We start from the raw sequence: 14,242 nt of genomic DNA, 5'->3' as shown, positions 1-14,242 counted from the left end.
GTTCCAGTAACGTCAGCTGGTCCTCGGTAGTTCCATTGGCTCTTGGACCTTCGGCTACCCATCCGGGTTCCAGTACCATCAGCTGGTTCTCGGCAGTGTCTTTTGCTCTTGTACCTTCTGCTCCCCATCTTGGTTCCAGCACCGTCAGCTGGTTCCGGGCAGAGCCTTTGGCTTAGGTGCCTCCCTCTGGGTATCCGAGTTCCACCAACGTCAGGTGGTCCTTGGTAGTGCTTTCAGGCACGGGTACCTCCTGCTTAGTAACCGGGTTCCAGTAACGTCAGCTGGTCCTCGGTAGTTCCATTGGCTCTTGGACCTTCGGGTAGCCATCCGAGTTCCAGTTCCATCAGCTGTTTCTCGGCATTTTCTCAGCCTTCTTGTACCTTCTGCTACATTTCCAAGTTCAAGAGACTAAACACGATGACCCGGAAGACCACCCCTAAGATGACGATGACACCAGAGACGACAACCACCGTGATGACGACGACCCTGGAGACGATGACCCTGAAGACCACCCCGATGACGACGACCCCGGAGACGACGACCCTGGAGACGACGACGACCTGGAAGACCGAGAAGCAGAAGAACAAGAGGCTGCAGAACAAAGAGCAGAAGAACATTAAGCATAACACTAAATATCAGAGCAAAAGATATTATCTAAATTATAAGCAGAAGAAGACTAAGCAGTGTATGGGGGTGAGTCCGTTCCTCCTCGTGGTGCCCCTGGATAAAGCCTGATGCTGCAGGCCAAACTGAACGCGGACAAATGTAACTCTTTTGTGACAGGCAGAACGGAAGGTGTAATCTTCAAACTTTTATAGATAACAACTACGGGAATGCCTGTCACAAATAAGAATATGATGAAGAAGTAGAATATGAAGAAGATAATAGTTAAATAAAAAGAATATGAACAATGTAACAAAAAAATAATAGGTAGAAGATGAAGAAGAAGATGAATAAGGTTAGTTGATGTCAAAGAAGCTGATGATGAGGATAATGAAGAAGAAAGTGTGAGAGAAGTAAAAAAGAAGGTGAAGGGCGTGGAAGTAGTGAAACATCAATATCTGACAAAATAAATAAAAAAATAACATAGTCAAAATCTTTCTAACGCCGAACGTCATAAAAAAAAATAAAAATCCTGCTATTCTATTTGATTGGGCTAAACCTCTGTGCCTTTAATGTCTCCGCCACGTCCCCCAATACATCCTACATTATTCTTAGTTGTTTTCCTTCATGTAGAATTAACCTACAAGGAAAGAAAGGGTTTATTTTAATTCCGATATTTTCGTCCCATTGACTTGCATTGGGATCGGGTATCGGTATCGGATTAGATCCGATACTTTGACGGTATCAGCCGATACTTTCCGATACCGATACTTTCCGATATCGGAAGGTATCGCTCAACACTAGTGGAGACCCTTCCGCCTCACCGCCCCTATGACTGTCCTATTGACCTCTTGCCTGGTGCGGAGCCTCTCCGGGGTCGAGTCTATCCGCTATCTCTCCCGGAGACGGAGGCAATGTCACAGTACATCCAGAAAAATCTGGCAAGAGGATTCTATAGGAAGTCAGTGTCACCTGCAGGGGCTGGGTTCTTCTTCGTGCAGAAGAAGAATGGAGAACTACGTCCATGCATAGATTACAGGGGTCTTAACGCCATCACCATTAAGAATAAGTATCCTCTGCCCCTGATATCTGAGCTCTTTGATAGGCTTCGGGGAGCAAGGGTATTTACAAAATTAGATCTGCGGGGTGCTTACAACCTGATTCACATCTGTGAGGGGGACGAATGGAAGACGGCTTTTAACACCAGGGATGGTCACTATGAATATCTGGTGATGCCCTTCGGGCTCTGTAATGCCCCAGCCATTTTACAAGACTTTGTGAACGACATCTTCCGGGATATGCTCTCCACATCAGTCGTAGTCTATCTGGATGATATTCTCATCTACTCTCCAGATATTGACTCCCACCGGAGAGATGTTTGCAGAGTCTTCGACCTCTTGCGGGCAAATTCCCTCTACGCAAAGTTGGAGAAATGTGTGTTTGAGCAGGAATCCTTACCTTTCCTGGGCTACATAATCTCTGCCCAGGGATTGGCTATGGATCCTGCCAAACTACAGGCGGTGATGGACTGGCAGGAACCCCATTCTCTTAAAGCGGTGCAGCGCTTTATGGGGTTCATTAATTACTATCACCAGTTCATTCCACACTTCTCAACTTTGGTAGCTCCTTTGGTTGCCCTCACCAAGAAGGGAGCAAATCCCAAATTGTGGTCTGAGGAGGTCTCCAAGGCCTTTAACTCCATTAAGTCACACTTCGCTAGCGCTCCCATCCTACATCGCCCCGATGTAGATAAGCCATTTATAATGGAGGTGGATGCCTCCTCTGTTGGTGCTGGAGCAGTCCTTTTCCAAAAGGATGCTCAAGGTCGGAAGCATCCTTGCTTCTTCTTTTCTAAGACCTTCTCGCCAGCAGAGAGGAATTATTCCATTGGGGACAGGGAGTTGCTAGCCATGAAGTTGGCCTTCTCGGAGTGGAGACATCTCTTGGAGGGAGCTCGTTTTCCCTTCCAAGTCTTCACAGATCACAAGAATTTGGTGTACCTGCAGACAGCCCAGCGGTTAAATTCTCGTCAGGCAAGGTGGTCCTTGTTTTTCTCCCGGTTCCACTTCACCCTCCATTTTCTTTCCGGGGAGAAGAATATGCGTGCTGACGCTCTCTCTCGCTCCATTGTATCATCTGAGGAGGAGGAAGAGGAGCCTTGGCTTATTGTCCCCACCGAGAGTCTGAGAACTGTGGCCCTGGTTTCGCTCGAGTCTGTGCCTCCGGGCAAGACTTTTGTACCATCTAATCTGCATCCGGAGGTTCTCTCTTGGGCTCACTCGTCCAGGGTGGGTGGACATTTTGGGTCCAAAAGGACATCTGAGCTACTGGCGAGGACATATTGGTGGCCGCATATGGCTCGCGACATTGCAGACTATGTTCGGGCGTGTGTCTCTTGCGCCAAAAACAAGTCTCCTCGGCAACAGCCAGCTGGGTTGCTTTACCCCCTGCCGGTGGTGGACAGGCCCTGGGAAATGGTCGGGATGGACTTTGTGGTGGGCTTACCCAAGTCTCGTAACTGCTCCATTATATGGATGATCACCGACCATTTTTTCAAGATGGTGCACTTGGTGCCTCTTCCACGGCTACCTTCTGCACGGGCTCTGGCAGTGTTGTTTATCAAACATATTTTTCGCCTACACGGTATGACGGACAAAATTGTCAGTGACCGGGGTCCCCAGTTTGCGTCTCGATTCTGGAGAGAGCTTTGTCGTCTTCTCAGTATTGAGTTGAATCTCTCCTCGGCTTATCATCCCGAGACGATTGGGTTGACTGAGAGGGCCAACCAGACCCTGGTCACATATTTATGACATTTTGTTTCTGCCAGGCAGGATGACTGGGCATCCTTGCTACCGTGGGCAGAGTTTGTGCTTAACAACGCTGTAGCCGACTCCACCGGTCAGACTCCATACCTCCTAAATTACGGCCAGCATCCACGTGTCCCTGTGCCCATGCCTGTGTCTTCCGCTGACTCCAGGGTGGCAGACTGGGCTGTGGAGGCACGGGACATTTGGGATCGCACTCAGGATGCTATTCGGGCCTCCAAGGAGAGAATGAGGTCCTCCGCCCCGCTCCGACCTTTGCTCCTGGCGACTTGGTGTGGCTCTCCGCCCGTAACATCAGGCTGCGAGTTGAGTCCACTAAGTTTGCACCTCGCTACTTGGGTCCCTTCAAGGTCCTCGAACAGGTTAACCCTGTGGTCTACCGTCTTGCCCTTCCTCCACGCCTGGGTATTACCGACACCTTTCATGTGTCCCTCTTGAAGCCCGTATACATGTCCCGGTTTTCCGAGTCATCTGCTGGGACATCGGATTCGTCTACGGATGATTATGAGGTGAACACTATTTTCGGGTGCAAGGTGGTACGTGGCAAAAAAATATTTTTGGTGGATTGGAAGGGTTATGGCCCAGAGGACAGGTCCTGGGAGCCTGCTGAAAACATTCGAGCTCCAGAGCTCATTGCTGCCTTCGAGCGTAGCGAGGTCCAAGGGGGGGGCTAGGAGGGGGGGTAATGTTAGGTGTCGAGTTCCTGCCTCTGCACAGGGGGAATCTCGAGCCATCTTCGCTGCGGTCTCCCATTCTTCTCCAGCCACAGTGGAGTCTGCTCAGCAGAGACGTCGGTCCAGGCGTCTTGCTCAGTCTCACTCTGTGCATAGAGTTACTGCTGCTTTTCCAGCTTCTGCCATTAAAGCCAATGCTAGGCAGCGGTGAGCAGATGCTTTTGGGACTAAGTCCTGCTTTTTCCCTTCTGAGCATGCCCAGGGCAAGATCTCCCATTGGAGATCGAAGGTCACATGCTCAGATACTGCAGCTGATCCAATTGGTCCTCCAGGAAGGTCCTGAAGGTGCTGAACTTCTGTGGCAGCTTTCCATTGGTCCTTTTTGGAAGGTCCTGTACGTGCTGCAGCTATATAGGCTTCGCATGACCGCAAGGCCATGCGCTAGTGTACATTTGTATACGTGTGTGTGTTGATGAGTGCAAGTCATTCTTTATTATCCCCTCCCTTGTGTATGACTGCTCGCGAAAGGTGGATGCTTGCTGTCTAGCGCCCGACTAGCTATCAACATAAAGACACACGATACAGCGTCTACTGCTGTAGCCGCTAGTGCGGCGCCATGCGCTTATAGAGCACTTTCCTATCCCAAGTCTGGGTGGTTAGCCACTAACCACCCAGACTTGGCATAGGAAAGTGCTCTATAAGCCAAAGCGGCACAGCACGCACTCTTGTGCTTTAAGTTTCTGTTACTTTGACACCCCAGTTGCGGTGTCGAGTGCACTTGGTCTGTAAGTACTCTAATCCAGTGCCTTGGGATAGAGTCCTGAGACTCCTTGCTTGCGCTCAACAGGGTTTGCTTCCTTCACATAGGGTGAAGTTAACCCGTGTGTGTATCCACATTGTACCGCCATATAGTCCGTCATTACTCAGCAGCAGGTTCCATCTCTGCACAGTGGACCCCGGGCTGCGAACGCACCTTATACCATCTCTCTTATAATTTGGTGCGTTCCGCTAGCCCTAACAGAGTGTGATTACAGTGATACCATATTTATATTTTTTTCTTAGGTTTTGGCGCTTATACACAATAAAAACTATTTTGTGGAAAAAATTATTATTTTTGCATTAGCTTATTCTCAGAGCTAAAACTTTTTTTTTTTTTGCATTGATGAAGCTGTATGGGGGATTCTTTTTTGTGAGACAAGATGTCGCTTTCAATGATATCATTTTTATTTACATTCGAATTTATGATCGCGATTAATTACACTTTTTATTCAGTGGCATGATAAAGAAGCATAGTTTTTTGCCACATTCTTTTTACCTTGTTTTGGACGCAGCAGTACCAAGTAGGGTAGGTGTGCTTTATTTGTTTATTGTTGTTTTTGCATAATTATATGTCTGTATTGGATTATTTTTTTTTTAGCTCTCTTTTTTGAATATATATAATATTTTAACAATTTAAAAAACTTTTCTTTTATTTTTATACTTGTCCCAGGATGGGGCATCAAATTTCCCTGCCTTATCACTGCTCTAATACCCTGCAATGCTTTTGAATTAGAAACACAAACTTCAGAGCAGAAAACATTTCCTTATTCATTTATTCCCCTTAATCTGCATGGTAGGGGTGCTATATAAGCTCAGGACACTCTCAAATAGTCATATAACGCAAAAAGAAAAAAGAGCACAAAAAGTCCCAGATAAAATCCAGATAATAATTTATTAAAAAATGCAAGTAAACACCATGAAATAGCCAATAAAGAATAAAATAGACAAAGTGAAATAGCTAACGTTACAGGTGTAAAACCCAGGGATCGCATATGTCAAGGTGGATGGGAGGACACAAAATACCAATCACAGAAGCAATGCTATCAAATTAAGTAGAAATGTCGCTGGTAAAAGGCATCAAGGTGCTCAAAACATTAAGTTAGTGCAGTTTCTAAAGTAGTATATACTTAAAATAATGTCCAGATATAAGATGCTGCTATAGGAAGATTAGAGAGCAATAAGATAATCAAACCAGTCACTAATAATACTCATCCAAAAAATTGGGTATGTATCACTTTAAGATAAATTCCTGTTGCTAGGGGTAACAAATAGTATCCTTACCCATAGTCTCCACTGCTGTCCCCTGAGTAGTGCAGCCCCAACGCGCGTTTCGTGTGGGCTTACTCGGGGGCTGTAATATATAATGTAAGACAATTTATATTTATAAACTTAAGATGTCAATTTCCATATTGGATATATGAGTAAGTATACTGACCTATAAATAACACTTTAGTGAAAACATACAGTGGGGAAAAAAGTATTTAATCAGCCACCTTGCCTGATTTGGTGAAGACCAAAGAGCTGTCGAAGGATACCAGAAACAAAATTGTAGCCCTACACCAGACTTTGAAGACTGACTCTTGGATTGTCAACACATTAGTCCTTGCTGCAACTTTGAAGCCAAAAGCCCGCAGTGCAGTTTGGATGCTTTTCACAGTGGTGATTACAATAAATAAGTTTTCAACTGTTGAATGCATTTTAATGAAAATTAAAATGTAACAAATAAAATTAAAGATAATCAAATCATATGACGTGTTTTGTAAATTTTAGTGTTAAGTTTATGCCACATTTGATGTTGAGATTTTTTTCCAAAAAGCACCATTAATGCCTTGTCTGACAAAAAAACCTTATTCCATAATTCATTTTGTCCTATGTAATGTTTTTCAAGAATCTCTAGAGTTTCCACTTCCATTCTCCTGAACAGGCCAGTTGTGTGCAGAGCTCTCTATAGATTTGCAACTACAATACACACCAGTCTCTACAAATGAAGTTTTATCTGTTTCAAAGTTTTCTTAAATTCTACTTTTTTTTGCTCTGATATTGAATTTTGTGAACAGGCTTGTCCAACAAGCGACTGGGATGTACAATGTAATTTTTTTTTCTTAATTGCTTTAACAGTGCTCACTGTGAAGCAAAAATACTTTGTTAATAATATGTGGACTTTTCAATCCTAGGCAAGTATATTACTTTGACACCCTTTGCTCATAAATTTTTATTTTCATATATTTTCTTCAAATTCACATCCTGGTAAACATTATTGTGAGAAAAAGTCCCTTTATTAGTGCAAAAATCTTTAATGTTCCTATTTTATACTTTTTATATAACTTGCAATAACTTACAAACAAGAATTATTGAACGAAGAAAAGAAAGAATATTTAGAGTTCTATGGCTAAAAAAACACAGATACGAAAACTAGTACTGATAACTTAAAAGCTTTGTGAAGGAAAAAACAACAATTATAGTCTGAAGTAGTCAGCAAAACCACTAAGCAAATATTACTTCCTACAACTAGAATCCTGCTGTCTTTTAAAATGATTTTTGTAGATGCAAATGTATCTTTCTTCATCTGCACTTAAAAATAGAACAAGTAATTTTCTGTACGTAAGATATGCAATATCCTGAACTACAGGGGGTATAATACTTTTTTTCTGCTAATAGGTCAAACCTTAAACACAGCTTTGCCTAAATTTACGGTGCAGTGTTTATTACATTGGATATGTGTTATTATCTTGTAATGCAAATATAGTGTGAGTGGAGTTTTCATTTGATATATATTTTTAAAGGAGTGAGCATTTATATACAGTGGGTACGGAAATTATTGAGACCCTTTTACATTTTTCACTCATTGTTTCATTGCAGCCATTTGGTAAATTCAAAAAAGTTAATTTTTTTCCCAATAATGTACACTCTGCACCCCATCTTGACTGAAATAAAGCAGAAATGTAGAAATTTTTGCAAATTTAATAAAAAAAACCTGAAATATCACATGGTCATAAGTATTCAGACCCTTTGCTACGGTACTCATATTTAAGTCACATGTTGTCCATTTCCTTGCAATCCTAATTGAGATGGTTCTACTCCTTCATTGGAGTCCAGCTGTGTTTAATTAAACTGATAGGACTTTATTTGGAAAGGCACACACCTGTCTATATAAGACCTCACAGCTCACAGTGCATGTCAGACCAAATGAGAATCATGAGGTCAAAGGAACTGGCCAAGGAGCTCAGAGACAGAATTGTGGCAAGGCACAGATCTGGCCATGGTTACAGCAGAATTTCTGCAGTACTCAAGGTTCCTAAGAGAACAGTGGCCTCCATAATCCTTAAATGGAAGGAGTTTGGGACCACCAGAAGTCTTCCTAGACCTGGCTGTCCAGCCAAACTGAGCAAACATGATCAAAGAGCCTTGGTGAGAGAGGTAAAGAAGAACCCCAAGATCACTGTGGCTGAGCTCCAGAGATGCAGTAGGGAGATGGGAGAAAGTTCCACAAAGTCAGCTATCACTGCAGCCCTCCAACAGTCGGGCCTTTATGGCAGAGTGGCCCGACGGAAGCCTCTCCTCAGTGCAAAACATATTAAAGCCCACATAGAGTTTGCTAAAAAAACACATGAAGGACTCCCAGTCTATGAGAAATAAGATTCTCTGGTCTGATGAGATGAAGATAGACCTTTTTGGTGATAATTCTAAGCGGTATGTGTGGAGAAAACCAGGCACTGCTCATCATGGTGGCAGCAGCATGATATGGGAGTGTTTTTCAGCTGCAAGGATAGGATGACTGGTTGTCATTGAAGGAAACATGAATGTGGCCAAGTACAGAGATATCCTGGAGGAAAACCTCTTCCAGAGTGCTCTGGACCACAGATTTGGCTGAAGGTTCATCTTCCAAAAAGACAATGACCCTAAGCACACAGCTAAAATAGCAAAGGAGCTTCTTCAAAACAACTCTGTGACTAGGGTTGAGCGAAACGGGTCGATCATTTTCAAAAGTCGCCGACTTTTGGCTAAGTCGGCGTCTCATGAAACCCGATCCGACCCCTGTGCTTGTCGGCCATGCGGTACGCGACTTTCGCGCCAAAGTCGCGTTTCAATGACGCGAAAAGCGCCATTTCTCAGCCAATGAAGGTGAACGCAGAGTGTGGGCAGCGTGATGACATAGATCCTGGTCCCCACCATCTTAGAGAAGGGCATTGCAGTGATTGGCTTGCTGTCTGCGGCGTCACAGGGGCTATAAAGGGGCGTTCCCGCCGACCGCCATCTTACTGCTGCTGATCTGAGCTTAGGGACAGGTTGCTGCCGCTTCATCAGAAGCAGGGAGAGCGTTAGGCAGGGTCCACTAACCACCAAACCGCTTGTGCTGCAGCGATTTCCACTGTCCAACACCACCTTCGGTGTGCAGGGACTGTGGAAGCTATTTTTTTTTTTTTTCCCCTCAGCGCTGTAGCTCATTGGGCTGCCCTAGAAGGCTCCGTGATAGCTGTATTGCTGTGTGTACGCCACTGTGGAAACCAACTGCTTTTTTCAAAGCACATATCCTCTTGTTCCTTCCTTTCTGCACAGCTATCTTTTCTGTTTTTCCACACTTTTTATTTAATTTGTGCATCAGTCCACTCCTATTGCTGCCTGCCATACCTGGCTTACATTACTGCAGGGAGATAGTAATTGTAGGACAGTTTTTTTTTTTTTTTTGTTTTTTTTTTTTGTGGGAGATTAAGATTGGCATTTCTGCTACAGTGCCATCCCTGTGTGTGCCATCTCTCACTGAGTGGGCCATAGAAAGCCTATTTATTTTTTCCGTGATTTGTGTTCTAAAATCTACCTCAACACAAAAACAGTACATCAATCAGTGGGAGAAAAATATTGGCCTCAGTCAGGGCTTGTGTGCCACTGCTGTGTGTGCTATCTCTCATTCAGTGGGCTATAGCAAGCCTATTTTTTTTTTTTTTTTTTAATATTATTTGGTTTCTAATTCTCCCTGAAAAAAAAAAAAAAAACCTAAAAAAACAGTGGGAGAATAATATTGCCCTTTCAGCTTGTGTGCCAGTCTTGACTCCTGGGTGTGCCACCTCTCTCCCTCTCATTCAGTGGGCCATAGAAAGCCTATTTATTTTTTTTTTTAAATATTATTGGGTTTCTAAAGTCTCCCTGAAAAAACAAAAAATACATAAAAAAACAGTGGGAGAGTAATATTGCCCTTTCAGCTTGTGTGCCAGTCTTGACTCCTGGGTGTGCCACCTCTCTCCCTTTCATTCAGTGGGCCATAGAAAGCCTATTTATTTTTTCCGTGATTTGTGTTCTAAAATCTACCTCAACACAAAAACACTACATCAATCAGTGGGAGAAAAATATTGGCCTCAGTCAGGGCTTGTGTGCCACTGCTGTGTGTGCTATCTCTCATTCAGTGGGCTATAGCAAGCCTATTTTTTTTTTTTTTTTTTTTTTTAATATTATTTGGTTTCTAAAGTCTCCCTGAAAAAAAAAAAAAAACATAAAAAAACAGTGGGAGAGTAATATTGCCCTTTCAGCTTGTGTGCCAGTCTTGACTCCTGGGTGTGCCACCTCTCTCCCTTTCATTCAGTGGGCCATAGAAAGCCTATTTATTTTTTCCGTGATTTGTGTTCTAAAATCTACCTCAACACAAAAACACTACATCAATCAGTGGGAGAAAAATATTGGCCTCAGTCAGGGCTTGTGTGCCACTGCTGTGTGTGCTATCTCTCATTCAGTGGGCTATAGCAAGCCTATTTTTTTTTTTTTTTTTTTTTTTAATATTATTTGGTTTCTAAAGTCTCCCTGAAAAAAAAAAAAAAACATAAAAAAACAGTGGGAGAGTAATATTGCCCTTTCAGCTTGTGTGCCAGTCTTGACTCCTGGGTGTGCCACCTCTCTCCCTTTCATTCAGTGGGCCATAGAAAGCCTATTTATTTTTTCCGTGATTTGTGTTCTAAAATCTACCTCAACACAAAAACACTACATCAATCAGTGGGAGAAAAATATTGGCCTCAGTCAGGGCTTGTGTGCCACTGCTGTGTGTGCTATCTCTCATTCAGTGGGCTATAGCAAGCCTATTTTTTTTTTTTTTTTTTTTTTAATATTATTTGGTTTCTAAAGTCTCCCTGAAAAAAAAAAAAAAACATAAAAAAACAGTGGGAGAGTAATATTGCCCTTTCAGCTTGTGTGCCAGTCTTGACTCCTGGGTGTGCCACCTCTCTCCCTTTCATTCAGTGGGCCATAGAAAGCCTATTTATTTTTTGGTTTTTTTAATATTATTTGGTTTCTAAAGTCTCCCTGAAAATAAAAAAAAAAAATACATAAAAAAACAGTGGGAGAGTAATATTGCCATTTCAGCTTGTGTGCCAGTCTTGACTCCTGGGTGTGCCACCTCTCTCCCTCTCATTCAGTGGGCCATAGAAAGCCTTGTTTTTTTGTTTTTTTTTTAATATTATTTGGTTTCTAAAGTCTCCCTGAAAATAAAAAAAAAAAACATAAAAAAACAGTGGGAGAGTAATATTGCCATTTCAGCTTGTGTGCCAGTCTTGACTCCTGGGTGTGCCACCTCTCTCTCTAATTGTGGGCCATAGAAAGCCTATTTATTTTTTGGTTTTTTTAATATTATTTGGTTTCTAAAGTCTCCCTGAAAATAAAAAAAAAAAATACATAAAAAAACAGTGGGAGAGTAATATTGCCCTTTCAGCTTGTGTGCCAGTCTTGACTCCTGGGTGTGCCACCTCTCTCCCTTTCATTCAGTGGGCCATAGAAAGCCTATTTATTTTTTGGTTTTTTTAATATTATTTGGTTTCTAAAGTCTCCCTGAAAATAAAAAAAAAAAATACATAAAAAAACAGTGGGAGAGTAATATTGCCATTTCAGCTTGTGTGCCAGTCTTGACTCCTGGGTGTGCCACCTCTCTCCCTCTCATTCAGTGGGCCATAGAAAGCCTTGTTTTTTTGTTTTTTTTTTAATATTATTTGGTTTCTAAAGTCTCCCTGAAAATAAAAAAAAAAAACATAAAAAAACAGTGGGAGAGTAATATTGCCATTTCAGCTTGTGTGCCAGTCTTGACTCCTGGGTGTGCCACCTCTCTCTCTAATTGTGGGCCATAGAAAGCCTATTTATTTTTTGGTTTTTTTAATATTATTTGGTTTCTAAAGTCTCCCTGAAAATAAAAAAAAAAAATACATAAAAAAACAGTGGGAGAGTAATATTGCCCTTTCAGCTTGTGTGCCAGTCTTGACTCCTGGGTGTGCCACCTCTCTCCCTTTCATTCAGTGGGCCATAGAAAGCCTATTTATTTTTTGGTTTTTTTAATATTATTTGGTTTCTAAAGTCTCCCTGAAAATAAAAAAAAAAAATACATAAAAAAACAGTGGGAGAGTAATATTGCCATTTCAGCTTGTGTGCCAGTCTTGACTCCTGGGTGTGCCACCTCTCTCCCTCTCATTCAGTGGGCCATAGAAAGCCTTGTTTTTTTGTTTTTTTTTAATATTATTTGGTTTCTAAAGTCTCCCTGAAAATAAAAAAAAAAAACATAAAAAAACAGTGGGAGAGTAATATTGCCATTTCAGCTTGTGTGCCAGTCTTGACTCCTGGGTGTGCCACCTCTCTCTCTAATTGTGGGCCATAGAAAGCCTATTTATTTTTTTCCTTCATTTGTGTTTTAAAATCAACCTCAACACAAAAACACTACATCAATCAGTGGGAGAAAAATATTGGCCTCAGTCAGGGCTTGTGTGCCACTCCTGTGCGTGCCATCTCTCATTCAGTGGGCCATAGAAAGCCTTGTTTTTTTGTTTTTTTTTTAAATATTATTTGGTTTCTAAAGTCTCACAGAGAAAAAAAAATAAATAAATTAGGTGGGAGATTAATATTGACATTAGTGCTTGAGTGACAGTCCTGCGTGTGTGTCATCTCTGTGATTTGGTGTCACAGAAAACAGAGTGTGTAACATTGTGCCTGATTTTCCTTGTGGTCTCACCAACCTGTTAAGGGATATTGAAATCATACTGAAGTTATAGCTCACCGTGTAAGTTGTTTGACAGCAACAAATAAAGTTAGTTTGGTTACGATTTTTAAACAATGAGGAAGTCTGGTGCAAGAGGTCGTCGTGGGCGTTCATTGTCAGCTGGTAATGATGGTAGTGGTAGTGGAGCATCAGGTGGTCGTGGGGATAAAAATATTCCACCTAAGTCTGGAGCTGTGGAGCCAGTTTCGTCGTCAGGCTACACAAGGCCTCGAACGCTCTCTTTTCTGGGAGTAGGAAAACCGCTTTTAAAGGCTGAGCAGCAACAGCAAGTTTTGGCTTACATTGCAGACTCAGCCTCTAGCTCTTTTGCCTCCTCTTCCGAAACTGGTAAATGTAAAAGCAGCGCGTCGCTTGTGGATGTTCACGGTCAGGGACAAGTCGCTTCCTTGTCCTCCTCAGCAAAAACTACAACAAGAGAGAAGGATGCAGCAGGCGACACAACGGGTCACTCCATGGAGCTCTTTACACATACCGTCCCTGGCTTAGAAAGTGAAACATTTAACAGGCCATGCCCATTACAAGTAGATTCTGACATGGAGTGCACTGATGCACAGCCACAGCCAGAGTACTATGCTGCTCCTTTGACTCAGACCACCACATTGCCCTCTCAGGGTACAGATCCACAATCAGACCCTGATGAGACTATGTTGCCCCGCCACGAACGCTATACCACCGACCGACACAGTGACACAGACGAAGTTGCACACGAGCTCGAAGAGGAGGTAATAGATGACCCAGTTATTGACCCCGATTGGCAGCCATTGGGGGAACAGGGTGCAGGCGGCAGTAGTTCAGAAGCGGAGGTGGAGGAGGGGCCGCAGCAGGCATCAACATCGCAACAGGTTCCATCTGCCGGGCCCGTATCTGGCCCAAAACGCGTGTCAAAGCCAAAACCTGTTGGAGGACAGCGTGGCCATCCGGTTAAAGCTCAGTCTGCAATCCCTGAAAAGGGATCCGAGTCTAGGAAGAGTGCAGTCTGGCATTTTTTTAAACAACATCCAACTGATCAGCGCAAAGTCATCTGTCAAAAATGTTCAACTAGCTTAAGCAGAGGTCAGAATCTGAAAAGTCTAAATACTAGTTGCATGCATAGACACTTAACCACCATGCATTTTCAAGCCTGGACTAACTACCAAACGTCCCTTAAGGTTGTAGCACCCTCGGCCAATGAAGCTAGTCAGCAACGCAACATCCCTTCCGTCACTGTAAGGCCACCATTTTCCGCACCACCGGCAGTATCTGTGCAGGTTTCTTTGCCAGCCAAAAGCAGTCAGGGTCAGGGAATCACCAGTTTAGTAGGA

Source organism: Ranitomeya variabilis, chromosome 6, assembly GCF_051348905.1.
Source record: "Ranitomeya variabilis isolate aRanVar5 chromosome 6, aRanVar5.hap1, whole genome shotgun sequence".
NCBI classification, from domain to species: Eukaryota; Metazoa; Chordata; class Amphibia; order Anura; family Dendrobatidae; genus Ranitomeya; species Ranitomeya variabilis.
Note: the sequence above shows the minus strand (reverse complement) of the source record.